Source organism: Pelodiscus sinensis, chromosome 27 (genome assembly GCF_052426305.1).
Source record: "Pelodiscus sinensis isolate ZL-2025 chromosome 27, ASM5242630v1, whole genome shotgun sequence".
NCBI classification, from domain to species: Eukaryota; Metazoa; Chordata; order Testudines; family Trionychidae; genus Pelodiscus; species Pelodiscus sinensis.
The window spans coordinates 19,827,784-19,855,000 of NC_143078.1; the positions used below are offsets into that span (position 1 = coordinate 19,827,784).

General features: G+C 55.7%; 1 protein-coding gene across 4 annotated transcripts in view; it reads left to right on the forward strand.

Moving 5' to 3' along the window:
* Positions 1-27,171, forward strand: part of LOC142825997 (uncharacterized) — a 42,005-nt gene extending 14,834 nt beyond the window's left edge. Inside the window, exons 1-5 of one of the 4 annotated variants that reach the window (XR_016347941.1) lie at positions 10,829-13,781; positions 22,172-22,318; positions 23,187-25,103; positions 25,591-25,707; positions 25,894-27,171. The gene's annotated coding sequence lies outside the window, so the exon portion shown is untranslated. Of the gene's footprint in view, positions 1-5,528; positions 5,731-10,828; positions 13,782-13,853; positions 17,705-22,171; positions 22,319-23,186; positions 25,104-25,590; positions 25,708-25,893 lie in introns of those variants that run through there. The other 3 variants (XR_016347940.1, XM_089773626.1, XM_089773627.1) reach the window with 3 other exon arrangements.
* The last annotated feature ends 46 nt before the right edge of the window (positions 27,172-27,217 follow it).

The window sequence follows — 27,217 nt, forward strand, 5'->3', positions numbered from 1 at the left end:
ACTGCAGGGGGCGGGGAGGAGTTTGGTGGTGGGGGGAGCAGACTGCACGGGGCGGGGAGGAGTTTGGTGGTGGGGGAGCAGACTGCACGGGGCGGGGAGGAGTTTGGTGGGGGGGGAGCAGACTGCACGGGGCGGGGAGGAGTTTGGTGGTGGGGGGAGCAGACTGCAGGGGGCGGGGAGGAGTTTGGTGGTGGGGGGAGCAGACTGCACGGGGCGGGGAGGAGTTTGGTGGTGGGGGGAGCAGACTGCAGGGGGCGGGGAGGAGTTTGGTGGTGGGGGGAGCAGACTGCAGGGGGCGGGGGGATAGCAGACTGCATGGGGCGGGGAGGAGTTTGGTGGTGGGGATAGCAGACTGCATGGGGCGGGGAGGAGTTTGGTGGGGGGGGAGCAGACTGCATGGGGCGGGGAGGAGTTTGGTGTGGAAGGGAGCAGACTGCATGGGGCGGGGGGATAGCAGACTGCAGGGGGCGGGGAGGAGTTTGGTGGGGGGGGGAGGGGGCGGGGAGGAGTTTGGTGGGGGGGGAGCAGACTGCACGGGGCGGGGAGGAGTTTGGTGATGGGGGGAGCAGACTGCAGGGGGCGGGGAGGAGTTTGGTGGTGGGGGGAGCAGACTGCAGGGGGCGGGGAGGAGTTTGGTGTGGAAGGGAGCAGACTGCATGGGGCGGGGGGATAGCAGACTGCAGGGGGTGGGGAGGAGTTTGGTGGTGGGGGAGCAGACTGCACGGGGCGGGGAGGAGTTTGGTGGTGGGGGGAGCAGACTGCAGGGGGCGGGGAGGAGTTTGGTGGTGGGGGGAGCAGACTGCACGGGGCGGGGAGGAGTTTGGTGATGGGGGGAGCAGACTGCAGGGGGCGGGGAGGAGTTTGGTGGTGGGGGGAGCAGACTGCAGGGGGCGGGGAGGAGTTTGGTGGTGGGGGGAGCAGACTGCAGGGGGCGGGGGGATAGCAGACTGCATGGGGCGGGGAGGAGTTTGGTGGGGGGGAGCAGACTGCATGGGGCGGGGAGGAGTTTGGTGATGGGGGGAGCAGACTGCAGGGGGCGGGGAGGAGTTTGGTGGTGGGGGAGCAGACTGCAGGGGGCGGGGAGGAGTTTGGTGGTGGGGGGAGCAGACTGCAGGGGGCGGGGAGGAGTTTGGTGTGGAAGGGAGCAGACTGCATGGGGCGGGGGGATAGCAGACTGCAGGGGGCGGGGAGGAGTTTGGTGTGGAAGGGAGCAGACTGCATGGGGCGGGGGGATAGCAGACTGCAGGGGGCGGGGAGGAGTTTGGTGGTGGGGGAGCAGACTGCAGGGGGCGGGGAGGAGTTTGGTGGTGGGGGGAGCAGACTGCAGGGGGCGGGGAGGAGTTTGGTGGTGGGGGGAGCAGACTGCATGGGGCGGGGAGGAGTTTGGTGGTGGGGATAGCAGACTGCATGGGGCCGGGAGGAGTTTGGTGGTGGGGGGAGCAGACTGCAGGGGGCAGGGAGGAGTTTGGTGTGGAAGGGAGCAGACTGCATGGGGCGGGGGGATAGCAGACTGCATGGGGCGGGGAGGAGTTTGGTGGGGGGGGATCAGACTGCACGGGGCGGGGAGGAGTTTGGTGGTGGTGGGGGGAGCAGACTGCACGGGGCGGGGAGGAGTTTGGTGGTGGGGGGGGGAGAGCAGACTGCACGGGGCGGGGAGGAGTTTGGTAGGGGGGAGGGGTTGCCGCGCGGTCTCCTCTCCCGAGGGGGGCGGGGCATCAGCGGCGGACGCTGCCGTCTGTGAGGCAGGAGCCCCGCCCAGCTATGGGGCGGGATGAGGGGGAGTAGGGAAAGTAGCCGCAGTGGCTTGTGGGAAACTGAGTGCCCCAGGCCGCAACTCCCATCGGCCATTGCAGGGCCAGGGCAGGCCCGGCGCTGTTCGGTTTGGCGGGTGCAGCGGAAGTGACATCACAATGCGGCCATTGACTAGGGAGCGGCGGGGTTGGTCTCGCGCGCGTGTCACTCCCAGCGTTAGCGATGCATCCTGGCAGTTGTCGTTCTCATAGTGCGGCCTCCCGGGGCGTGTCTCAGTCCGCCCCGCCCCTATTATAGCCCCGCCCCCCGTCATAGCCCCGCCCAGCGTCTTCCAGCTTCTCCGCGCCCCCAAGTGCATCATAGGCCGCCCGCGCAGCGCTACGCAGGCCCTGCTCACGTCTGCCCGCGCCCTCTGCACGGCCCCCCCCCCCGCTCGACCTGCACCCCCTTCCCCCACCCCCCAGTCCATTCTACACCCCCTGCCCGACCTGCACCCCCTTCCCCCACCCCCCAGTCCATTCTACACCCCCTGCCCGACCTGCACCCCCTTCCCCCACCCCCCAGTCCATTCTACACCCCCTGCCCGACCTGCACCCCCTTCCCCACCCCCCAGTCCATTCTACACCCCCTGCCCGACCTGCACCCCCTTCCCCCACCCCCCAGTCCATTCTACACCCCCTGCCCAATCTGCAACCCCCTTCCCCCACCCCCCAGTCCATTCTACACCCCCTGCCCAATCTGCAACCCTCTTCCCCCACCCCCCAGTCCATTCTACACCCCCTGCCCGACCTGCACCCCTTCCCCCACCCCCAGTCCATTCTACACCCCCTGCCCGACCTGCACCCCCTTCCCCCACCCCCCAGTCCATTCTACACCCCCTGCCCGACCTGCACCCCTTCCCCCACCCCTGCCCAATCTGCACCCCCTTCCCCACCCCCAGTCCATTCTACACCCCCTGCCCGACCTGCACCCCTTCTCTCACCCCCCAGTCCATTCTACACCCTCTGCCCAATCTGCAACCCTCTTCCTCCATCCCCCAGTCCATTCTACACCCCCTGCCCGACCTGCACCCCTTCCCCCACCCCCCAGTCCATTCTACACCCCCTGCCCAACCTGCACCCCCTTCCCCCACCCCCAGTCCATTCTACACCTCCTGCCCGACCTGCACCCCCTTCTCCCACCCCCGTCCATTCTACACCCCCTGCCCGACCTGCACTCCTTCCCCCACCCCCCAGTCCATTCTACACCCCCTGCCCAATCTGCACCCCCTTCCCCCACCCCCAGTCCATTCAACACTCCCTGCCCAATCTGCAACCCTCTTCCCCCATCCCCCAGTCCATTCTATACCCCCTGCCCAACCTGCACCCCTTTCCCCACCCCCCAGTCCATTCTACACCCCCTGCCCAATCTGCAACCCTCTTCCTCCATCCCCCAATCCATTCTACACCCCCTGCCCAATCTGCACCCCAATCTGCACCCCTGCCCAATCTGCACCCCCTTTCCCCACCCCCAGTCCATTCTACACCCCCAGCCCAATCTGCACCCTCTTCTCCCACCCCCAGTCCATTCTACACCCCCTGTCCAATCTGCACCCCTTTCCCCACTCCCAGTCCATTCAACATCTCTTGCCGAACCTGCAATCCTCTTCCCCCATCCCCCAGTCCATTCTACACCCCTGCCCAACCCTCTTCCCCCACGCCCCAGTCCATACAACACCCCCTCCTCAACCTGCACCCCCTTCCCTGACCACCAAGTGTATTCAATCCCTCTCCTCCCACCCAAACTGCCTCTCATTTGTTTCTCTCTTGTTGCTCTCTCGTATTGGCCAATACGTTCTGTCTGTCTGTTTCTGTCTGTGTCTTTGTCCTTGCTCTGCTTCTGCTGTGTCCTTGTACAGGACACTTACAGGCATTCTAGGTGAGCATCTCTACGGGTTAAGGGCCCAGGAGCTAATGGGAATTATGCAGGTACGCCAGTCGCGCAAGGGGGAGCGGTGGTGCGTCATGGCAGACTGACTCAGTGTTGTTGTAATGGACCCGATACAGAGGGGCGGGGGGAGGGGGGTAGGTCTAAAGCAGTGGTCAACAAACCTTTTTACACCCAAGATCACTTTTTAAATGACAGACCAAGCCAAGATTTACCGCCCCGTCCCTTCCTTGAATCCCCGCTCTCTCTATTCTCCTCCTCTCCATCACTTGCTGTCCCCAATCCTTCTACTGCTGCTTTTCTTTTAAAAAAAACAATTCTTCTGTAGATTGAGGTTTTTCCAACATTTTGCCTGTCTAGACTGGACCAAATGTCAGAAAAAAAACCCTTCTTTTGGAAGCCACCTTATTCCTTGTGGAAAGAGGAATATAGGGGTGACCGAAAGAGCCTGATTGCTCTTCCACTAAACAAGCGGAAGAGCAAACGCAACCCTGGATGCGGAAGAGTTTTTCTGGGATATCTCCAGAATCCTGAAAAACTCCTAGGCTACGTCTAGACTTTTCGGAAAAGGGATGTAAATTAGACGTATCGCAGTTGCTAATGAAGTGGGGATTTAAATCTCCCCCGCTTCATTAGCATAAAAATGGCTGCCACTTTTTTTCCGCACGGAGCTCCCTGAGCACTGGCTCGGGGAGGGGGTTCCAGGCTGGGCAGTGTCGGGATACTAAGCAAGTCACAGGCTTGTGGATGTGAGAATGCAGGAATTTGGGTTGGGGTATGTGAGGGGCTCAGGGCAGGGGGTTCCAGTGTTTGATAGGCTCAGATCTAGGGTCTGGGGAAGGGGGAGTGCAGGAGTGGTTGTGGCCAGATGGGGGCTTGGCCCCAATTTGGGGTTTGTTGGCCAAGCTTCATTTTTAAATAAAATGTTGTGTTAAACACAAAAAGTTTCTACATTGTCTTTATTTATAAGAATGGCAGGGAACCTGCCTTGAGACAGGGGTCACTGACCCATAGAAAAGTCCTTTGGGAGCAGGGGACACAGTACTGGGGAGGGGTGCTAGTGCGTTCTGGGGCAGGGAACAGGGTGCCAGTGGGGGCAGGGAAGAGGGGGCAGAGTGCCAGGACAGGTTTCTGCAGCAGGGGACAGGGTGCTGGGGGGGGGACAGGTTTCTATAGTGGGGAAGGCAGGGGGACAGGTTTCTGCAGTAGGAGACAGGGTGCCAGAGGGAACTGGTTTCTGCAGGGGGGGCAGGCTGCCGGGGGACAGGTTTCTGCAGAGGGGGGGATGGTTTATACAGTGGGATGGGGGGACAAGGGAGAGGGAACGGGTCCAGGAGGGAGGGGGAAAGATTTGGGGCAGATGAGAGGGAACAAGGTTGGGGGCAGGGAGTTCCCTACACCAGCCAATCCGGGCTGGAGGGAAGGGAAGTGGCTGCCCGGAGAGCTGGCCATGGCACTCAGCCAGAGTGCACCAAGCTCCACGTGGGCAAGCGCAGAAGAGAAGCCGCAGATCAGCTGGACTGCGGGGCAGCCTCTTTCTGCTGAAAGCCACAGACAGCTGGCTGGGGTGTTTCAGCCCTCCAGACCTCCCAGGTCCCACCATTCCTCGCAGCTACTCACCTGTGTTGTTGCTCGGTGAGTAGCTGCTCCTCGAATGAGGAAAGCTAATGTATGTACTGCGCAGGCGTGCAGTTCAGAGAGGGCTCAAGAGATACTCTTAGAGCCACTGAGATCTAGCGGTAGCTTGCTATCTACTGGTTGGTGACCATGGGCCTAAAGGATAGAATTCCCACAGCCACAGACCTTAGTGAGTGAGAGCTCACGCTGGGCTTTTTCTGCCGCCCTTGCAGAGGAATCAGTGCGGGGCCATGGGCGGAGAAGAAACCGTCCGAGATGGACTTGAGCTGCCTGGACGTGATTCTCGGGACACGTGAAATTTCCTCAGCGTTGGGCCTTCCCATGGCTCTGTGTGAGTAAGAGATGCGTGCTTTGAAATCTTCAAGCGTCCTGGCCGTAGGTTTCTTCTGAGGCAGAGAGCTTCCTGCTGGGTCACGGAGCCTGGTGGCTTGGGGACTGGTGAAGGGGCAGCAGGCGGTTCAACAGAGCGTGGATAGAGATTCAAGGCCTCCTTTCTCTCCGCGGTCCTGTAGTGGCAGCGGGAGGGGGTGGCCGATGGTGGGAGGCTGCGGTGCGATGGTGGGAGGAGAAGCGATGCCGCGTCCTTGCGGACTGAAACGCTAAGTTGTTTGGTTGGTTTTCCCCCTCTGCTGTGTTCGGTAGCGAGCGATAAGAAGTCAACCCTCCCGGTGTCCTCCCGTCTGGGGATGGAACGGAAACGAGAACAGCGAGCTCGGGAGCTTGGTCGAAGCGAGGCGCGAACCGTCCGTCTGGGAGCGGAGCAGCCGTCGCTGACACGGAGATAAGTGTCGGGTCTGGAAATCTCTCGGCTTACGGCCCACTCGGCTCTAGGAAGGGAAGTCACGTTTGCTTAGATAGCGAGTCCGAGCGGAGGTTCCCGAGGTGCTTCCTTGGTCGTGGGAGAAACAGGGCTCCCGTTTGTCAGGGGTGCTAGTTTCTCTGGGACACGGTGTCCTCCTCAGAGGACGCTTGGCTCGAGGAGGAAGACGCAAGGTGGTAAAGCTTCTGGCTGCCTCTCATGTGTTTCTCTCTTGTTGCTCTCTCGTATTGGCCAATACGTTGTCTGTCTGTCTGTTTCTGTCTGTGTCTTTGTCCTTGCTCTGCTTCTGCCGTGTCCTTGTACGGCACACGTGCAGGCATTCCAGGTGAGCATCTCCACGGGTTAAGGGCTCAGGAGCCAACGGGAATTCTGCAGGTACGCCAGTCGCGCAAGGGAGAGCGGTGGTGCGTCATGGCTGACTGACTCAGTGTTCTTGTAGAAGAGGGCCCGATAGAGAGGGAAGAGCGGGGAAAAGGGCTAAAGGATAGAATACCCACAGCCACAGACCTTAGTGAGTGAGAGTTCACGCGGGGCTTTTTCTGCCGCCCTTGCAGAGCAATCAGTGCGGGGCCATGGGCGGAGAAGAAACCGTCCGAGATGGACTTGAGCTGCCTGGACGTGATTCTCGGGACACGTGAAATTTCCTCAGCGTTGGGCCTTCCCATGGCTCTGTGTGAGTAAGAGATGCGTGCTTTGAAATCTTCAAGCGTCCTGGCCGTAGGTTTCTTCTGAGGCAGAGAGCTTCCTGCTGGGTCACGGAGCCTGGTGGCTTGGGGACTGGTGAAGGGGCAGCAGGCGGTTCAACAGAGCGTGGATAGAGATTCGAGGCCTCCTTTCTCTCCGCGGTCCTGTAGTGGCAGCGGGAGGGGGTGGCCGATGGTGGGAAGCTGCGGTGCGATGGTGGGAGGAGAAGCGATGCCGCGTCCTTGCGGACTGAAACGCTAAGTTGTTTGGTTGGTTTTCCCCCTCTGCTGTGTTCGGTAGCGAGCGATAAGAAGTCAACCCTCCCGGTGTCCTCCCGTCTGGGGATGGAACGGAAACGAGAACAGCGAGCTCGGGAGCTTGGTCGAAGCGAGGCGCGAACCGTCCGTCTGGGAGCGGAGCAGCCGTCGCTGACACGGAGATAAGTGTCGGGTCTGGAAATCTCTCGGCTTACGGCCCACTCGGCTCTAGGAAGGGAAGTCACGTTTGCTTAGATAGCGAGTCCGAGCGGAGGTTCCCGAGGTGCTTCCTTGGTCGTGGGAGAAACAGGGCTCCCGTTTGTCAGGGGTGCTAGTTTCTCTGGGACACGGTGTCCTCCTCAGAGGACGCTTGGCTCGAGGAGGAAGACGCAAGGTGGTAAAGCTTCTGGCTGCCTCTCATGTGTTTCTCTCTTGTTGCTCTCTCGTATTGGCCAATACGTTGTCTGTCTGTCTGTTTCTGTCTGTGTCTTTGTCCTTGCTCTGCTTCTGCCGTGTCCTTGTACGGCACACGTGCAGGCATTCCAGGTGAGCATCTCCACGGGTTAAGGGCTCAGGAGCCAACGGGAATTCTGCAGGTACGCCAGTCGCGCAAGGGAGAGCGGTGGTGCGTCATGGCTGACTGACTCAGTGTTCTTGTAGAAGAGGGCCCGATAGAGAGGGAAGAGCGGGGGAAAGGGCTAAAGGATAGAATACCCACAGCCACAGACCTTAGTGAGTGAGAGTTCACGCGGGGCTTTTTCTGCCGCCCTTGCAGAGCAATCAGTGCGGGGCCATGGGCGGAGAAGAAACCGTCCGAGATGGACTTGAGCTGCCTGGACGTGATTCTCGGGACACGTGAAATTTCCTCAGCGTTGGGCCTTCCCATGGCTCTGTGTGAGTAAGAGATGCGTGCTTTGAAATCTTCAAGCGTCCTGGCCGTAGGTTTCTTCTGAGGCAGAGAGCTTCCTGCTGGGTCACGGAGCCTGGTGGCTTGGGGACTGGTGAAGGGGCAGCAGGCGGTTCAACAGAGCGTGGATAGAGATTCGAGGCCTCCTTTCTCTCCGCGGTCCTGTAGTGGCAGCGGGAGGGGGTGGCCGATGGTGGGAGGCTGCGGTGCGATGGTGGGAGGAGAAGCGATGCCGCGTCCTTGCGGACTGAAACGCTAAGTTGTTTGGTTGGTTTTCCCCCTCTGCTGTGTTCGGTAGCGAGCGATAAGAAGTCAACCCTCCCGGTGTCCTCCCGTCTGGGGATGGAACGGAAACGAGAACAGCGAGCTCGGGAGCTTGGTCGAAGCGAGGCGCGAACCGTCCGTCTGGGAGCGGAGCAGCCGTCGCTGACACGGAGATAAGTGTCGGGTCTGGAAATCTCTCGGCTTACGGCCCACTCGGCTCTAGGAAGGGAAGTCACGTTTGCTTAGATAGCGAGTCCGAGCGGAGGTTCCCGAGGTGCTTCCTTGGTCGTGGGAGAAACAGGGCTCCCGTTTGTCAGGGGTGCTAGTTTCTCTGGGACACGGTGTCCTCCTCAGAGGACGCTTGGCTCGAGGAGGAAGACGCAAGGTGGTAAAGCTTCTGGCTGCCTCTCATGTGTTTCTCTCTTGTTGCTCTCTCGTATTGGCCAATACGTTGTCTGTCTGTCTGTTTCTGTCTGTGTCTTTGTCCTTGCTCTGCTTCTGCCGTGTCCTTGTACGGCACACGTGCAGGCATTCCAGGTGAGCATCTCCACGGGTTAAGGGCTCAGGAACCAACGGGAATTCTGCAGGTACGCCAGTCGCGCAAGGGAGAGCGGTGGTGCGTCATGGCTGACTGACTCAGTGTTCTTGTAGAAGAGGGCCCGATAGAGAGGGAAGAGCGGGGGAAAGGGCTAAAGGATAGAATACCCACAGCCACAGACCTTAGTGAGTGAGAGTTCACGCGGGGCTTTTTCTGCCGCCCTTGCAGAGGAATCAGTGCGGGGCCATGGGCGGAGAAGAAACCGTCCGAGATGGACTTGAGCTGCCTGGACGTGATTCTCGGGACACGTGAAATTTCCTCAGCGTTGGGCCTTCCCATGGCTCTGTGTGAGTAAGAGATGCGTGCTTTGAAATCTTCAAGCGTCCTGGCCGTAGGTTTCTTCTGAGGCAGAGAGCTTCCTGCTGGGTCACGGAGCCTGGTGGCTTGGGGACTGGTGAAGGGGCAGTAGGCGGTTCAACAGAGCGTGGATAGAGATTCGAGGCCTCCTTTCTCTCCGCGGTCCTGTAGTGGCAGCGGGAAGGGGTGGCCGATGGTGGGAGGCTGCGGTGCGATGGTGGGAGGAGAAGCGATGCCGCGTCCTTGCGGACTGAAACGCTAAGTTGTTTGGTTGGTTTTCCCCCTCTGCTGTGTTCGGTAGCGAGCGATAAGAAGTCAACCCTCCCGGTGTCCTCCCGTCTGGGGATGGAACGGAAACGAGAACAGCGAGCTCGGGAGCTTGGTCGAAGCGAGGCGCGAACCGTCCGTCTGGGAGCGGAGCAGCCGTCGCTGACACGGAGATAAGTGTCGGGTCTGGAAATCTCTCGGCTTACGGCCCACTCGGCTCTAGGAAGGGAAGTCACGTTTGCTTAGATAGCGAGTCCGAGCGGAGGTTCCCGAGGTGCTTCCTTGGTCGTGGGAGAAACAGGGCTCCCGTTTGTCAGGGGTGCTAGTTTCTCTGGGACACGGTGTCCTCCTCAGAGGACGCTTGGCTCGAGGAGGAAGACGCAAGGTGGTAAAGCTTCTGGCTGCCTCTCATGTGTTTCTCTCTTGTTGCTCTCTCGTATTGGCCAATACGTTGTCTGTCTGTCTGTTTCTGTCTGTGTCTTTGTCCTTGCTCTGCTTCTGCCGTGTCCTTGTACGGCACACGTGCAGGCATTCCAGGTGAGCATCTCCACGGGTTAAGGGCTCAGGAGCCAACGGGAATTCTGCAGGTACGCCAGTCGCGCAAGGGAGAGCGGTGGTGCGTCATGGCTGACTGACTCAGTGTTCTTGTAGAAGAGGGCCCGATAGAGAGGGAAGAGCGGGGGAAAGGGCTAAAGGATAGAATACCCACAGCCACAGACCTTAGTGAGTGAGAGTTCACGCGGGGCTTTTTCTGCCGCCCTTGCAGAGCAATCAGTGCGGGGCCATGGGCGGAGAAGAAACCGTCCGAGATGGACTTGAGCTGCCTGGACGTGATTCTCGGGACACGTGAAATTTCCTCAGCGTTGGGCCTTCCCATGGCTCTGTGTGAGTAAGAGATGCGTGCTTTGAAATCTTCAAGCGTCCTGGCCGTAGGTTTCTTCTGAGGCAGAGAGCTTCCTGCTGGGTCACGGAGCCTGGTGGCTTGGGGACTGGTGAAGGGGCAGCAGGCGGTTCAACAGAGCGTGGATAGAGATTCGAGGCCTCCTTTCTCTCCGCGGTCCTGTAGTGGCAGCGGGAGGGGGTGGCCGATGGTGGGAGGCTGCGGTGCGATGGTGGGAGGAGAAGCGATGCCGCGTCCTTGCGGACTGAAACGCTAAGTTGTTTGGTTGGTTTTCCCCCTCTGCTGTGTTCGGTAGCGAGCGATAAGAAGTCAACCCTCCCGGTGTCCTCCCGTCTGGGGATGGAACGGAAACGAGAACAGCGAGCTCGGGAGCTTGGTCGAAGCGAGGCGCGAACCGTCCGTCTGGGAGCGGAGCAGCCGTCGCTGACACGGAGATAAGTGTCGGGTCTGGAAATCTCTCGGCTTACGGCCCACTCGGCTCTAGGAAGGGAAGTCACGTTTGCTTAGACAGCGAGTCCGAGCGGAGGTTCCCGAGGTGCTTCCTTGGTTGTGGGAGAAACAGGGCTCCCGTTTGTCAGGGGTGCTAGTTTCTCTGGGACACGGTGTCCTTCTCAGAGGACGCTTGGCTCGAGGAGGAAGACGCAAGGTGGTAAAGCTTCTGGCTGCCTCTCATGTGTTTCTCTCTTGTTGCTCTCTCGTATTGGCCAATACGTTGTCTGTCTGTCTGTTTCTGTCTGTGTCTTTGTCCTTGCTCTGCTTCTGCCGTGTCCTTGTACGGCACACGTGCAGGCATTCCAGGTGAGCATCTCCACGGGTTAAGGGCTCAGGAACCAACGGGAATTCTGCAGGTACGCCAGTCGCGCAAGGGAGAGCGGTGGTGCGTCATGGCTGACTGACTCAGTGTTCTTGTAGAAGAGGGCCCGATAGAGAGGGAAGAGCGGGGGAAAGGGCTAAAGGATAGAATACCCACAGCCACAGACCTTAGTGAGTGAGAGTTCACGCGGGGCTTTTTCTGCCGCCCTTGCAGAGCAATCAGTGCGGGGCCATGGGCGGAGAAGAAACCGTCCGAGATGGACTTGAGCTGCCTGGACGTGATTCTCGGGACACGTGAAATTTCCTCAGCGTTGGGCCTTCCCATGGCTCTGTGTGAGTAAGAGATGCGTGCTTTGAAATCTTCAAGCGTCCTGGCCGTAGGTTTCTTCTGAGGCAGAGAGCTTCCTGCTGGGTCACGGAGCCTGGTGGCTTGGGGACTGGTGAAGGGGCAGCAGGCGGTTCAACAGAGCGTGGATAGAGATTCGAGGCCTCCTTTCTCTCCGCGGTCCTGTAGTGGCAGCGGGAGGGGGTGGCCGATGGTGGGAGGCTGCGGTGCGATGGTGGGAGGAGAAGCGATGCCGCGTCCTTGCGGACTGAAACGCTAAGTTGTTTGGTTGGTTTTCCCCCTCTGCTGTGTTCGGTAGCGAGCGATAAGAAGTCAACCCTCCCGGTGTCCTCCCGTCTGGGGATGGAACGGAAACGAGAACAGCGAGCTCGGGAGCTTGGTCGAAGCGAGGCGCGAACCGTCCGTCTGGGAGCGGAGCAGCCGTCGCTGACACGGAGATAAGTGTCGGGTCTGGAAATCTCTCGGCTTACGGCCCACTCGGCTCTAGGAAGGGAAGTCACGTTTGCTTAGACAGCGAGTCCGAGCGGAGGTTCCCGAGGTGCTTCCTTGGTCGTGGGAGAAACAGGGCTCCCGTTTGTCAGGGGTGCTAGTTTCTCTGGGACACGGTGTCCTCCTCAGAGGACGCTTGGCTCGAGGAGGAAGACGCAAGGTGGTAAAGCTTCTGGCTGCCTCTCATGTGTTTCTCTCTTGTTGCTCTCTCGTATTGGCCAATACGTTGTCTGTCTGTCTGTTTCTGTCTGTGTCTTTGTCCTTGCTCTGCTTCTGCCGTGTCCTTGTACGGCACACGTGCAGGCATTCCAGGTGAGCATCTCCACGGGTTAAGGGCTCAGGAACCAACGGGAATTCTGCAGGTACGCCAGTCGCGCAAGGGAGAGCGGTGGTGCGTCATGGCTGACTGACTCAGTGTTCTTGTAGAAGAGGGCCCGATAGAGAGGGAAGAGCGGGGGAAAGGGCTAAAGGATAGAATACCCACAGCCACAGACCTTAGTGAGTGAGAGTTCACGCGGGGCTTTTTCTGCCGCCCTTGCAGAGCAATCAGTGCGGGGCCATGGGCGGAGAAGAAACCGTCCGAGATGGACTTGAGCTGCCTGGACGTGATTCTCGGGACACGTGAAATTTCCTCAGCGTTGGGCCTTCCCATGGCTCTGTGTGAGTAAGAGATGCGTGCTTTGAAATCTTCAAGCGTCCTGGCCGTAGGTTTCTTCTGAGGCAGAGAGCTTCCTGCTGGGTCACGGAGCCTGGTGGCTTGGGGACTGGTGAAGGGGCAGCAGGCGGTTCAACAGAGCGTGGATAGAGATTCGAGGCCTCCTTTCTCTCCGCGGTCCTGTAGTGGCAGCGGGAGGGGGTGGCCGATGGTGGGAGGCTGCGGTGCGATGGTGGGAGGAGAAGCGATGCCGCGTCCTTGCGGACTGAAACGCTAAGTTGTTTGGTTGGTTTTCCCCCTCTGCTGTGTTCGGTAGCGAGCGATAAGAAGTCAACCCTCCCGGTGTCCTCCCGTCTGGGGATGGAACGGAAACGAGAACAGCGAGCTCGGGAGCTTGGTCGAAGCGAGGCGCGAACCGTCCGTCTGGGAGCGGAGCAGCCGTCGCTGACACGGAGATAAGTGTCGGGTCTGGAAATCTCTCGGCTTACGGCCCACTCGGCTCTAGGAAGGGAAGTCACGTTTGCTTAGACAGCGAGTCCGAGCGGAGGTTCCCGAGGTGCTTCCTTGGTCGTGGGAGAAACAGGGCTCCCGTTTGTCAGGGGTGCTAGTTTCTCTGGGACACGGTGTCCTTCTCAGAGGACGCTTGGCTCGAGGAGGAAGACGCAAGGTGGTAAAGCTTCTGGCTGCCTCTCATGTGTTTCTCTCTTGTTGCTCTCTCGTATTGGCCAATACGTTGTCTGTCTGTCTGTTTCTGTCTGTGTCTTTGTCCTTGCTCTGCTTCTGCCGTGTCCTTGTACGGCACACGTGCAGGCATTCCAGGTGAGCATCTCCACGGGTTAAGGGCTCAGGAGCCAACGGGAATTCTGCAGGTACGCCAGTCGCGCAAGGGAGAGCGGTGGTGCGTCATGGCTGACTGACTCAGTGTTCTTGTAGAAGAGGGCCCGATAGAGAGGGAAGAGCGGGGGAAAGGGCTAAAGGATAGAATACCCACAGCCACAGACCTTAGTGAGTGAGAGTTCACGCGGGGCTTTTTCTGCCGCCCTTGCAGAGCAATCAGTGCGGGGCCATGGGCGGAGAAGAAACCGTCCGAGATGGACTTGAGCTGCCTGGACGTGATTCTCGGGACACGTGAAATTTCCTCAGCGTTGGGCCTTCCCATGGCTCTGTGTGAGTAAGAGATGCGTGCTTTGAAATCTTCAAGCGTCCTGGCCGTAGGTTTCTTCTGAGGCAGAGAGCTTCCTGCTGGGTCACGGAGCCTGGTGGCTTGGGGACTGGTGAAGGGGCAGCAGGCGGTTCAACAGAGCGTGGATAGAGATTCGAGGCCTCCTTTCTCTCCGCGGTCCTGTAGTGGCAGCGGGAGGGGGTGGCCGATGGTGGGAGGCTGCGGTGCGATGGTGGGAGGAGAAGCGATGCCGCGTCCTTGCGGACTGAAACGCTAAGTTGTTTGGTTGGTTTTCCCCCTCTGCTGTGTTCGGTAGCGAGCGATAAGAAGTCAACCCTCCCGGTGTCCTCCCGTCTGGGGATGGAACGGAAACGAGAACAGCGAGCTCGGGAGCTTGGTCGAAGCGAGGCGCGAACCGTCCGTCTGGGAGCGGAGCAGCCGTCGCTGACACGGAGATAAGTGTCGGGTCTGGAAATCTCTCGGCTTACGGCCCACTCGGCTCTAGGAAGGGAAGTCACGTTTGCTTAGACAGCGAGTCCGAGCGGAGGTTCCCGAGGTGCTTCCTTGGTCGTGGGAGAAACAGGGCTCCCGTTTGTCAGGGGTGCTAGTTTCTCTGGGACACGGTGTCCTCCTCAGAGGACGCTTGGCTCGAGGAGGAAGACGCAAGGTGGTAAAGCTTCTGGCTCCCTCTCATGTGTTTCTCTCTTGTTGCTCTCTCGTATTGGCCAATACGTTGTCTGTCTGTCTGTTTCTGTCTGTGTCTTTGTCCTTGCTCTGCTTCTGCCGTGTCCTTGTACGGCACACGTGCAGGCATTCCAGGTGAGCATCTCCACGGGTTAAGGGCTCAGGAGCCAACGGGAATTCTGCAGGTACGCCAGTCGCGCAAGGGAGAGCGGTGGTGCGTCATGGCTGACTGACTCAGTGTTCTTGTAGAAGAGGGCCCCATACAGAGGGAAGAGGTGGGGAAAGGGCTAAAGGATATACTACCCTCAGCTACAGACCTTAGTGAGTGAGAGCACACGCGGGGGGGTTTCTGCCGCCCTTGCAGAGGAATCAGTGCAGGCTGTCCTGGGGTTCCCTTTAAGCACGCGTCTCTGGGAAGGGCATGCAGCAGCACCTGGAAATAAAGGCTGCCCCCATGCCCTGCCAGGAGCACTTCCGGGTGCGCTTTTTTTCTTTTTTTTTTGGAAAGAGCATCCGGTAGTCTGGACAGCCTTTACAGCCTCCTGCGGCAAGGAGTTCCACAGGTTGACTATGTGCTGTGAGAAGAACAACTTTTGCTTATTAGTTTTAAGCCTGCTGTCCATTCATTTCATTTGGTGTACTCTAGTCCTTCTATTATGAGAACTAATGAATAACTTTTCTTTATTCACCCTCTCCACACCACTCATGATTTTATAGACCTCTATCATATCCCCCTCAGTCTCCTCTTTTCTGAGCTGAAAAGTCCCAGTCTCTTTAGCCTCTCTTCATATGGGACCTGTTCCAAACCCCTGATCATTGTAGTTGCCCTTTTCTGAACCCTTTCCAAGGCCAAAATAGCTTTTTTGAGGTGAGGAGATCACATCTGTACACAGTACTGAAGATATGGTGTACCATAGTTTTATACTTCCCCTCCTCCTCCTCTCCTGGCTTCCCCCTTCCAGCTCCCTCTTCCCAGGTTTCCACCTCCCCTCTCCCACCATCTCTCTTCCCCTCTCCCACCACCTTTTCCCAGTCTCCCCAGAGGTTAATCCCCACCCCTCAGTTTTCAAAAATAGAAAGTCTCTTTATTTAACAACCCACGTGTCATTTATTTTTTACATCAGGAAGGGGGACTAGGGAGAGGTAAGTGGAAGGAGGTGAGGGAGGAATGGGGCACGAGCCCCCGATGGGGAGGACTGGGGTGGCTCTGCGGGCTCCTCAGGGTGGAAGCTCTCCTGCAGGGCCGCCTGGATCCCCCCAATTGATCCCCTTGGATGGCAGGCTGCGGCAAGTGCAGCCGGGCTGATGGCCGAGTGCTGTGATGTGCCAAGTGTGGGCACTCAGGGCACTCCAAGACAGGACTGCTTTGCTGTCCCTCATCGAGGTAAACAAGCAAGCGGGGAACCCTGAGAACTGTCTGTCCGGGGTGGGGGTCGGGTTCCTTTAAGCACAGCCCTCGGCTAGCCGGAGGCAGCAGCTCCACACTCTAAGTCCTAACCTGATGCCCTGCAGGCACTCGTTCCGGCCAGCCTTAACTTCGGTTCAGGGTCCACTCAATGTGGACATGCTATTTTGATTTAGCAAAATGCTAATTCGAATTAGCTTTTAGGTCTAGATGCACTAATTCGAATTAATTAGCTTAATTAGAATTAACTAATTCTAAGTTAGTTCCAATTAGTGCTGTAGTGTAGCCATACCCTAAGGGTGTGTCTACACTGTGCCGTTTTTCTGGAATAAGGGACGTTATTCTGGCAGAACAACAGTAGCATCCACACAGCAATTGCGTTATTTCAAAAGAAAATTGAAACAATGGAGGGCTTATTCCTCATGGAATGAGGTTTACCAGTGTCGGAAAAACGCCTCTTCTGAAAAAGCTTTTTCAGCAGCAGGTGAGCGAGTGGGCTCTCCACTGCTGCTATGTCAAAATAGCGCCTCATTCTAAAGTTAGTCCTTTCCAGTGCATCCTGGGGCGCTAAATCGAGATAGAGCGTCCACACTACCGGGAAGCCTCAAAATTAGTCTGCGATAAGCTCCCCTAATGTGGATGTGCTATTTCCAAAATCAGCTTTTCCAGAAGATATCTTCCAGAATAGCTTTTTCTGAAGGAAACTTGCAGTGTAGACATACCCTTAGGGTATGTTTACACTGCAGTCTTATTTCGAAAAGCACTTAGCTATTTCAAACTAAAGCGTCCACACTGATTGGATGCAGAATTGCATTTAAGGCCACGCAGAACCACTTCAGGCAGGGCATCGGGTCAGCAATTACTGCTGGGAGCTGCTGCTTGAGGCTATCTGAGACCCTTTCGCCTGGGCAGGGCAGGCTGGTGGGCCCAAGTCCCACCCACCCTGGGAGCGGCCAAACAGCCAACATAGATACCCCAGGGATGGAGCTGGCTCCCACATTAGAAAGGCAGGAGAAGGGACCCACTGAAGGCAGGGAGACAGAGTGGGATCTCCAGTGAACTCAGGGATAGGGCAGGGATTTGCCTGGGGAGTACAGGATGGTGGGCTTGATCCCACCCCCCTCTGTCGACACCATCAGTGGCTGGGCAGACAGCACCATCTGCCCCAGGGATGGGCCTAGGTCCTGTGCTAGAAAAGCAGGGAAGCAGGATAAGGGAACCTCTGAAGTTAGCAAAGTGACACCCTCCCCCCCCCCCTCCCCCCGCCGTACAGCCATTTCTCGGGTGCTTCTCCTTTCCCTGGAGGGACAGCAAAGCCTTTGCTCTGACTGCTCCGGTTGCCCTTGCGGATACCTCAGCTTGCCAGTCGTGGAGCTAGAGGTGCCTCTGGGCACTTGACGGCCCTTAGCTATCGTGCTGCAGTTTCTGCAGGCTGCCCTCCTGGCCCCGCAGGAACACAACCACCAGCTGATTGTCTGGGAGCGCAGCTCTTCCAGCTGCACCACGCTGTGCACCGCCGCTTCTTGCACTGGAGACTAGATCTGACGGGTGGGACCAGCTCGACATGGAGCTCTGGGATGACCAACAGCGGCTCCAGAATTTCTGCACAAGGAAGGAGATCTTCCTGGAGCTGTGTTCCTGGCTCTCCCCTGCCCTCACACGACGGGACACGCATGCGACCCACATTCCCCTCTGGAGAAGCGGGTCACCATTGCCGTGTGGAAGGTCACCACGCCGGACAGCTACCGATGTGTCGGGAACCAGTTTGGTGTGGAAAAGTCGACCGTCAGGGCCCACGTCACGCAGGCGTGGCGCTCTCCAGCTAAGGTCCCGGAAGGGGTGTGTGAAGTGCTGGAATGGGGAACCCTAGGGAAAGAGTGGTTGGGGGTGGTGGAGAAGCCCCTTTCCCAGGCAATTTTTCAGTCCCACCCTCACACAGCCCTGCCACGGATAGGCTACGTAGGGGGTGGCTCCTGGTATGTGTGGGCAGGGAAGGGGTGGGCTGAGGGACCTGCACAGGGCTCAGGCACCCCAGTGATTCTCTGTTTGTTGGTCTCCTGCTACAGGTGTGATGGTGTGTTGGGGAGCCCCTGACCCTGCACCCCCATCCACAGCCAGATGTGTGTCTCAGCCAGCCAGTAGAGTAAAAGGGTTTATTTCTTCTCAGAGACACAGCATAGCATAGGAGAGATGTTAACATAGGAGCGAGGGCAGACAGCCTTAGTCCTCTCGAGGGGAAGGGGCTTCACTCCCTTTCTCAGTCTGGGCTGGGCTAGGTGGAGTGAGGATGTTTTAGACCAACTCAACTCCCAGGCCCTACCCCCCAGCCTGATGGCCGACCCCACCTCTCTTCTTTTGTCTCGCCCTGGGAACAGCCTTGTTATGTGCTCAGGCTGAGACTTAGGTGTCTGGGGCCAATATGCTCATTGGGAATCACACATAGCAACACAGCTAGGAGGGAATACCGGGTTACAAAGTAGACAGCACCCGCACTATGTCACATGCGGGCCATCAACACCATCCAGCTGCTCAGGGTCATCCACCTCAGCAACACGGAACCGTGCGGCGGTGATATTATTGATGGCACCCACATCGGTGCCCGAGCCCCGATGTCTGTGTATATAAACTAGGAGGTTACTTCTCCATGGTCCCACAGGCCCTCTCAACCACCGTGGGCAGTTTACCGACATTTTCTTAGGCTGGTCGAGGAAGGCACGTGACGCTCACATCTTCTGCGACTCCAGAGTCTTCCAGAAGCTGGAGGCAGGCAGTTTATTCCCTGACCTCATCATCAGGGTGGGGGATGTGTACATGCAACTGTGCATTGTGGGGGATGTGACCTACACTCTGTTGCCCTGGCTCACGAAGCTTTACACCAGACACCTTGACCCTAGCAAGGAATGCTTCAATGCCCGGCTTCGCCGGGCCTGCCCTGTAGTGGAGGGTGTCTCAAGGTGAGGTTAATATAAATAAATATATGGAGCTATACCTATCTCATAGAGCTGGAAGGGACCTTGATAGGTCATTGAGTCCAGTCCCCTGCCCTCATGGCAGGACCAAGTACCATCCCTGACAGATTTGCCCCAGATCCCTAAATGGCCTCCTCAAGGGTTGAGCTCAGAACCCTGGGTTTAACAGGGTAATGCTCAAACCACTGAGCTATTCCTCCCCCCATAGGTTGAGATGTCTTGTCACCCGGCTGGATGTTGGGGAGTGGAACATTCCCCCAAGTAGTGGCCAGTGTTCTGTGCTCCACAATATTTGTGATCTGAAGGGGGAGGAAGCAAAGGCAGGCCCGGTCAGCAGGCCCTTTGAACAGCTGCCATCCAGCAGGCTCTTCAGGTGGGGGTGCACATCTGGGAGGCCCTGAGGGAAAGTTTCTCACAAGGACCCCAGTGACACGCTCCCCAGACCTCCCCACTAGGGGCCTGTGCCTTGCCCCTCTTTGCCTTCCCTCTCTTAATCCTCTCCCCCTCCCCCATCGCAGATACAATAAAACTGACATTGTTTTTTGGAAACAATAAAGTGGGTGTGTTTTTTATTTGGGGTCAAAGTAACTGGGGAGGGGCTGGGGAAAGAACCTGAGAGAGGAAAGCGGGTGGAGGGAGAACCTTTGAGACTCTCTTTACCCCTCCTTCACCCTCAGAGTTCTACAGAGTACTTGAAATAAGCCATTTTGAAATAGCATTGAGATAAGATACACAATTTGTATCGCTCAAATTGTGTATCTTATCTTATTTCATCATTTGGTGCTGTCTACATGATGCCAAATTTCAAAATAAAGTGCTCTAAGAAAAGGTCCCTTTTGCCTCGTAGAATGATATTTACAGGGACCTTGGCATAATGAATCTAAAAAAACCAAGTTTGCTGTGAAGACGAGGGATTGATATTTTGGGATTCTTGAGTATATGGAAATAGCATTGCAGCGTAGCGCTAATGTTTGGCTATGTTCACACTGGGAAATTATTTCAAATAAGGTATTTTGGGGGTTAAAGTATTTGAAAATATTTTTCAAAATACAGTAAAACTCCATTAGTCCGGCATCCAATGCTCCGGGACTCCTGATGGTCCGGCACCATCGGGAACCCGGAAGTGCTGGGGCAACCGGACAGGCTTCCCCCATTCAGCTGCTGCTGAAACTGACCAGCAGCTGAATCGGGGAAGCCTGGAGCAGAGCATCTGGGGCGCTGCCACGTTGGTCTCGTAGCGCTGCCCCTAGAGCAGCTGGAGCGGTGCCGGGTTGGTCCCGCAGCGCCAAAGGACGGCGCTGCGGGACCAACCCGGCAGGACCCCAGCTGCTCTGCCCCAGGGGTCCCCGATTCAGCCGCTGCTGAAACAGATCAGCGGCTGATTCCAGGAAGCCAGGGGCAGAGCAGCTGGGGTGCTGACTCGGGGACCCCAGGGGCGGCGCCACGGGACCAACCCGGCAGCACCCCAGCTGCTCTGCCCCAGGCGTCGGGATTCAGCCGCTGAAAGTTTTCCGTTAAAGGCATTTTCAGCACAGAACGTCTAGATTGGCACAGACGCTTTTCCGCAAAAGCACTTTTTGTGTAAAAGCATTCTTGCCAATCTAGACGCGCTTTTCCGCAAAAAAGCCCCGATCGCCATTTTTGTGATCGGGGCTCTTTTGTGGAAAACAAATCTGAGCTGTGTACACTGGCCCTTTTGCGCAAAAGGGAGCAGAATAGTATTTCCGCAAGAAACACTGATTTCTTACAGTAGGAAGTCAGTGCTTTTGTGGAAATTCAAGCGGCCAGTGTAGACGGCTGGCAAGTTTTTCCAGAAAAACTGGCCCGTCTAGACACAGCTCTGGGGAATAGTTATTTCAAAATAACAGGCCAATTCACTCTCACTCAATTTCTCCTGTGTCTGTTGCTAGTTGTCTTCCACGTACACTCAGTTTCCTCAGACTGGGCCTCGGGTTTGGGCAAGAGTAAGGGGTCTGGCTCTGGGAGAGTTTTTTGAGGTGTGTGGGTTGGGGCAGGGTTTTGCGGTGTGGGAAGGGGTGAGGGGTTTTGTGTTTACCTCCACTGAGACACGAAAGGGACTCATACACCCTTCTGGAAGTGGCTTGTAGGTGGAGGGGCTAGGGAGTTTTCACGAACTGGTGCTTGCATGCACCGTTTGTGCCGGTTGCAGACTAACGGGAGGGGTGGAGTTGGCACGGAGGGTGTGGGCGGCGTGTGGTGAGACCGACGTAGAGGGGCGTATGGACCGTGCCAGTCGCTTCTGTGTGATGTGCATAGTGAAGGTGGGCAGGAAGTCCTACTGTGATTCTGGTAACAGTGGCGGTGTCTCAGGCCCATGGGACATTTGAAATGGAATGGCTCCAAGGTAATTGCTACCTTTGTCCTTTACCAGTGGTGCCGGTGTGTGTGTGTGTGTGGAGGGCGGGGTTGCCTTTAGAACTGAGCACTCTCCTAGCAGCTGCCGCTCCATACTTGGCCACCCACTTTCTAATTTGTGTCAGGATTGAGGTCTGAGACCTTTGTGTATGAAAATTAAGTATTGGGGAGGCAGTGGGGTCTAGAAGAGATGGGGGGAGGGAGCCTGAAAGGAAGCGGTGGCCAGTGCCGAACCTCACATCATCAAAGTTCTCACAGGTTGCCATTTGCCCATCATATTGGCTCTGGGGGGCACGGTGGGTTTCTTGTTTGTATCAGGTGGCCTGGCACTACAACAGGGAACAACCCCCCCCCCCCCCCCACTTCATCTTGAGAATGAGGCAGTGTGTATCCTCTCTGGCACCAGCCAAGTAATGTTTCCTACACTCTGCATATACTCCGGTTCAAACATCCCCTTCACTACATCTAAAGTAGCTATTTCAGCCCCCAGTAGCTACGTACGCCCTGAGAACCCCCCCCTTTCTGGGGGCAAGGTTTTCCTTTTAGGAACCTGAAATAGGATGACTGTAGCCTCACCTGGTCACAGAGTTTGAGTCTGTGGAGAATAGTATTTGTTAGGCGAACAGATGGTAAATGCTTCAGCATGAGCAGCTCTTGCCGCTGCTAATGTAGAAATGAAGTAAAGGGAGTCTGCGGCCTATGAGTCTGCATTTATACCTTCCTTTGGCCTCAAGGCATGCTGGGATATTGAGGGGCGGAGCTTATGGTAGCATTTAAGCTGGGCATCTAGGCCCAGGGAGTCATTCAGCTTTGGGTTGCTCTGAGGAGGTGTAGCTAGGCACTCCTACGATCATGGTGAGTGTTGATATCGGGTAGCGCTGGGCTGTATTTTTGGTTAAAGTACCATTCTTCTGTTCTCATTTTTGTAATGCGATTTAATTGCATTTTATGTTATTTGTAGTGTATTTAATTCATGTGGGAAGATGATACGGGGAATTGTTTCCGATCGCCATTCTGCAAAACACACATCATTAAGCGGACAGGGGACCGCAGACAGGGGAGTTGAAGAGGGAGAGCAAAGCGACCCCACCGCCGAAGAGGCTACCCGGTGAGAGTACAAGCTGTGGTGTGTGTGTGCGCCTGACTGTTTGAAGTGTGAATTGAGAGTCTGATTCCAGGTGAGTGCTAGCAGTTTCAGTTTCAGCTTCTGTGGCAGTTGGGACTGAGAGCCTGCCATTGTTCCCTTGATTGCTTCTGATTAGCCTCAGGCTCAGCCTTCCCCTGTGTGACTCAGAAGGGGGCAGGCCTGATCTAGGCAAGCAGGCTTTAAAAAGCCAGAGCAGTGCGACCAGGGGAGCGAAGCAGACAGGGGAGTTGAAGAGGGAGTTGAGCAGAGGGAGTGACTGATGGTGATGAAGACCCGAAGCGCTTGTGCCTGTATCCAGACAGAGAACCTGAGCATGGATGCCTCTACCCAAGTCCTGGTGTGGTGTTGCAGTATTTGTGGCTTGCAATTCCCACTGAGCGATCTCCAGGCTGGGGGAGACAACCGTTGTGAAAGGTGCCTGCTGGTGGAATCTCTCAGGCAGCAGGTGGGAGAGCTACAGGCTGAGGAGCATTCGAGGCTATGAGGAATTCCTGGAAAGTATTCCTGTGGAGTCCACCGAGGTCACTGTCCTAGGATGTGGGACTGTTGACCAGCCACTTATGGAGGAGGCGGTGGTGCAGGGTGAGCACTGGCAGCCGGTTACTTCCGGCAGCAGGCAGCGTTCCACCCCTGCTCCTAACCCTCCCGCTGTGTTGTTACATAACCGTTACACTTTACTTTCTGCAGGAGACGAGTCACCCCCCCACAGTGGAGGAGTGCATGTCACTGGGGAAATTCACATACATAACATAGCACATGTGTTTTGGAAGCAAAGGTTTATGTTTGTTATATGTGCCTTAACCGTGAGAATTGTTTTTCATTTCCATAGGAAGCGTTCCGCGTCGGCGCGCTCTGAAGCGTTCTCTGCGAACGAAGAAGAGGTCGGCTCGTCTTTGCCGGTTTGGAAGACTCGCTTTCAGATTCCCAAGTTAAGTACGGTTCTCGATCGGGGGTTGGATTTTGTGGGGCGCGCGCTCTGCGTCTTGCTTGGGCAATGCGGTTCACGGGGTGCGTGTCACTTGGGGAAATTCACCTGTGGTACGTTGAAATGTACGTGCACGCTTTGGAAGCTGAGGTAGTTTGCGTTTGTAGGGCGCGCCTTAACCGTGAGAATTGTTTTTCATTTCCATAGGAAGCGTTCCGCGTCGGCGCGCTCTGAAGCGTTCTCTGCGAACGAAGAAGAGGTCGGCTCGTCTTTGCCGGTTTGGAAGACTCGCTTTCAGATTCCCAAGTTAAGTACGGTTCTCGATCGGGGGTTGGATTTTGTGGGGCGCGCGCTCTGCGTCTTGCTTGGGCAATGCGGTTCACCGGGTGCGTGTCACTTGGGGAAATTCACCTGTGGTACGTTGAAATGTACGTGCACGCTTTGGAAGCTGAGGTAGTTTGCGTTTGTAGGGCGCGCCTTAACCGTGAGAATTGTTTTTCATTTCCATAGGAAGCGTTCCGCGTCGGCGCGCTCTGAAGCGTTCTCTGCGAACGAAGAAGAGGTCGGCTCGTCTTTGCCGGTTTGGAAGACTCGCTTTCAGATTCTCAAGTTAAGTACGGTTCTCGATCGGGGGTTGGATTTTGTGGGGCGCGCGCTCTGCGTCTTGCTCGGGCAATGCGGTTCACGGGGTGCGTGTCACTTGGGGAAATTCACCTGTGGTACGTTGAAATGTACGTGCACGCTTTGGAAGCTGAGGTAGTTTGCGTTTGTAGGGCGCGCCTTAACCGTGAGAATTGTTTTTCATTTCCATAGGAAGCGTTCCGCGTCGGCGCGCTCTGAAGCGTTCTCTGCGAACGAAGAAGAGGTCGGCTCGTCTTTGCCGGTTTGGAAGACTCGCTTTCAGATTCCCAAGTTAAGTACGGTTCTCGATCGGGGGTTGGATTTTGTGGGGCGCGCGCTCTGCGTCTTGCTTGGGCAATGCGGTTCACCGGGTGCGTGTCACTTGGGGAAATTCACCTGTGGTACGTTGAAATGTACGTGCACGCTTTGGAAGCTGAGGTAGTTTGCGTTTGTAGGGCGCGCCTTAACCGTGAGAATTGTTTTTCATTTCCATAGGAAGCGTTCCGCGTCGGCGCGCTCTGAAGCGTTCTCTGCGAACGAAGAAGAGGTCGGCTCGTCTTTGCCGGTTTGGAAGACTCGCTTTCAGATTCCCAAGTTAAGTACGGTTCTCGATCGGGGGTTGGATTTTGTGGGGCGCGCGCTCTGCGTCTTGCTTGGGCAATGCGGTTCACCGGGTGCGTGTCACTTGGGGAAATTCACCTGTGGTACGTTGAAATGTACGTGCACGCTTTGGAAGCTGAGGTAGTTTGCGTTTGTAGGGCGCGCCTTAACCGTGAGAATTGTTTTTCATTTCCATAGGAAGCGTTCCGCGTCGGCGCGCTCTGAAGCGTTCTCTGCGAACGAAGAAGAGGTCGGCTCGTCTTTGCCGGTTTGGAAGACTCGCTTTCAGATTCCCAAGTTAAGTACGGTTCTCGATCGGGGGTTGGATTTTGTGGGGCGCGCGCTCTGCGTCTTGCTCGGGCAATGCGGTTCACCGGGTGCGTGTCACTTGGGGAAATTCACCTGTGGTACGTTGAAATGTACGTGCACGCTTTGGAAGCTGAGGTAGTTTGCGTTTGTAGGGCGCGCCTTAACCGTGAGAATTGTTTTTCATTTCCATAGGAAGCGTTCCGCGTCGGCGCGCTCTGAAGCGTTCTCTGCGAACGAAGAAGAGGTCGGCTCGTCTTTGCCGGTTTGGAAGACTCGCTTTCAGATTCTCAAGTTAAGTACGGTTCTCGATCGGGGGTTGGATTTTGTGGGGCGCGCGCTCTGCGTCTTGCTCGGGCAATGCGGTTCACGGGGTGCGTGTCACTTGGGGAAATTCACCTGTGGTACGTTGAAATGTACGTGCACGCTTTGGAAGCTGAGGTAGTTTGCGTTTGTAGGGCGCGCCTTAACCGTGAGAATTGTTTTTCATTTCCATAGGAAGCGTTCCGCGTCGGCGCGCTCTGAAGCGTTCTCTGCGAACGAAGAAGAGGTCGGCTCGTCTTTGCCGGTTTGGAAGACTCGCTTTCAGATTCCCAAGTTAAGTACGGTTCTCGATCAGGGGTTTTTGTTTTGTTTTTGTTTTGTTTTTGTATTTCACTGGGTGCATGTCACTGGGGAAGTTTTACCTGTGCTAGATTATATAGAGGCCATTTGCAAGCTGAGGTGGTTTGTGTTTTGTTGTATAGGCCTTAACCCTAAGAATTGTTTTTCATTTCCATAGGAAGTGTTCTCCACCGGTACCATCTGAAGGTTTCTCTCTTATCGGAGAAGAGTTTGGTGCATCTTTGCCGGTTTGGAAGATGTAGAGTTTGCATAGGATTTGCTTTTGGATTTACAAGTTAAGTACGGTTCCGATCAGGGGTTGCGCGTGCTGTGTATTTTGCTTGGGAAACATATTTCACCGGGTGCATGTCACTGGGGAAATTCACTCGCACTACACTGTATATGTGTGTTTTTGGAAGCGGAAGCGGCTCGAGTTTGTCGTACAGGCATTAACCGTGAGAATTGTTTTGTCTTTCTCTAGGAAGTCTTCCTCTTTGGTGGGATTTGAACATTTTTACATGTCCGGAGAAGAATTTGGCGTGCCTTTGTTGGAAGATGTAGAGTTTGTGTATTTCTCGCTTTGTGATTTGCAGCGTCCTCTTGTCTTGATGGCTAGTACCAAAGTTCTGAGTTGTCATTGTTAATATTTTCACGATCCCAATCGGTAGATACGTCAAGTTCATTTACCAAAAAGTCAAAATAAATGAAATTTGTAGTAACTTTGTGCGTTCTAGCCATCAAAGTAACAAGAGGGCACTGTAATGTGCTGTATGTGTTTTTGTTTTGGAGTGCTATATCATTTGATGTATTGTCGTGCAATATCTGTCATGCTATATCATTTGATGTATTGTTGTGCAATATCATTTGATGTATTGTCGTGCAATATCTGTCATGCTATATCATTTGATGTATTGTTGTGCAATATCATTTGATGTATTGTCGTGCATTTGATGTATTGTCGTGCAATATCATTTGATGTATTGTCGTGCAATATCTGTCATGCTATATCATGTGATGTATTGTGCATTTGATGTATTGTCGTGCAATATCTGTCATGCTATATCATTTGATGTATTGTTGTGCAATATCATTTGATGTATTGTCGTGCATTTGATGTATTGTTGTGCAATATCATTTGATGTATTGTCGTGCATTTGATGTATTGTCGTGCAATATCATTTGATGTATTGTCGTGCAATATCTGTCGTGCTATATCATTTGATGTATTGTAAGTGCTGTATTTGTAAGAGTGTAACGTGTAGTTTGGGTTTTGGTGAGATGACTCATTTTGTCATCCAAGTCATAAAGTACATCATCACTGCAGTGATGATAAACCCTGATGCAGTGCAGTCAAACAGCCGCAAGGCTGACTTTTTTTTTAAACCGTCAGCCTTCCGGCTGTTTCGCTGCACTGCATCAGGGTTGGGACTGTCCCGGACAGTCTTTGACTTAACTTTTTTGACAAGACGGTGCTAAGGAGGAACCATGCTGGCCGTTTGCCAGGCGACACGTGGTCAACTCTGGATCACAAAGGCTAGAGATGTGGGGCAAGATATTGTAGAGGAGAGGTTTTGATATGAGAAGGTATTGCTTGCTGTGTATGTTCACCATGTCATGTAAGACTCTGAAAATGGAACATTATTATTGTGCATGTCATAGGACTTGTGCAGTCCTGGTCACAGTCCAAAATGTGTAAGCTGTTGCTGTTGCTGTAAAAGGAAGCCATTTTGTTGCCAAATAAACTCGATGTGAAATCCTGTTCCTGTTGCGGTGTCATTCTCTGTAGCCTGGAAAGGCCTGGGCTT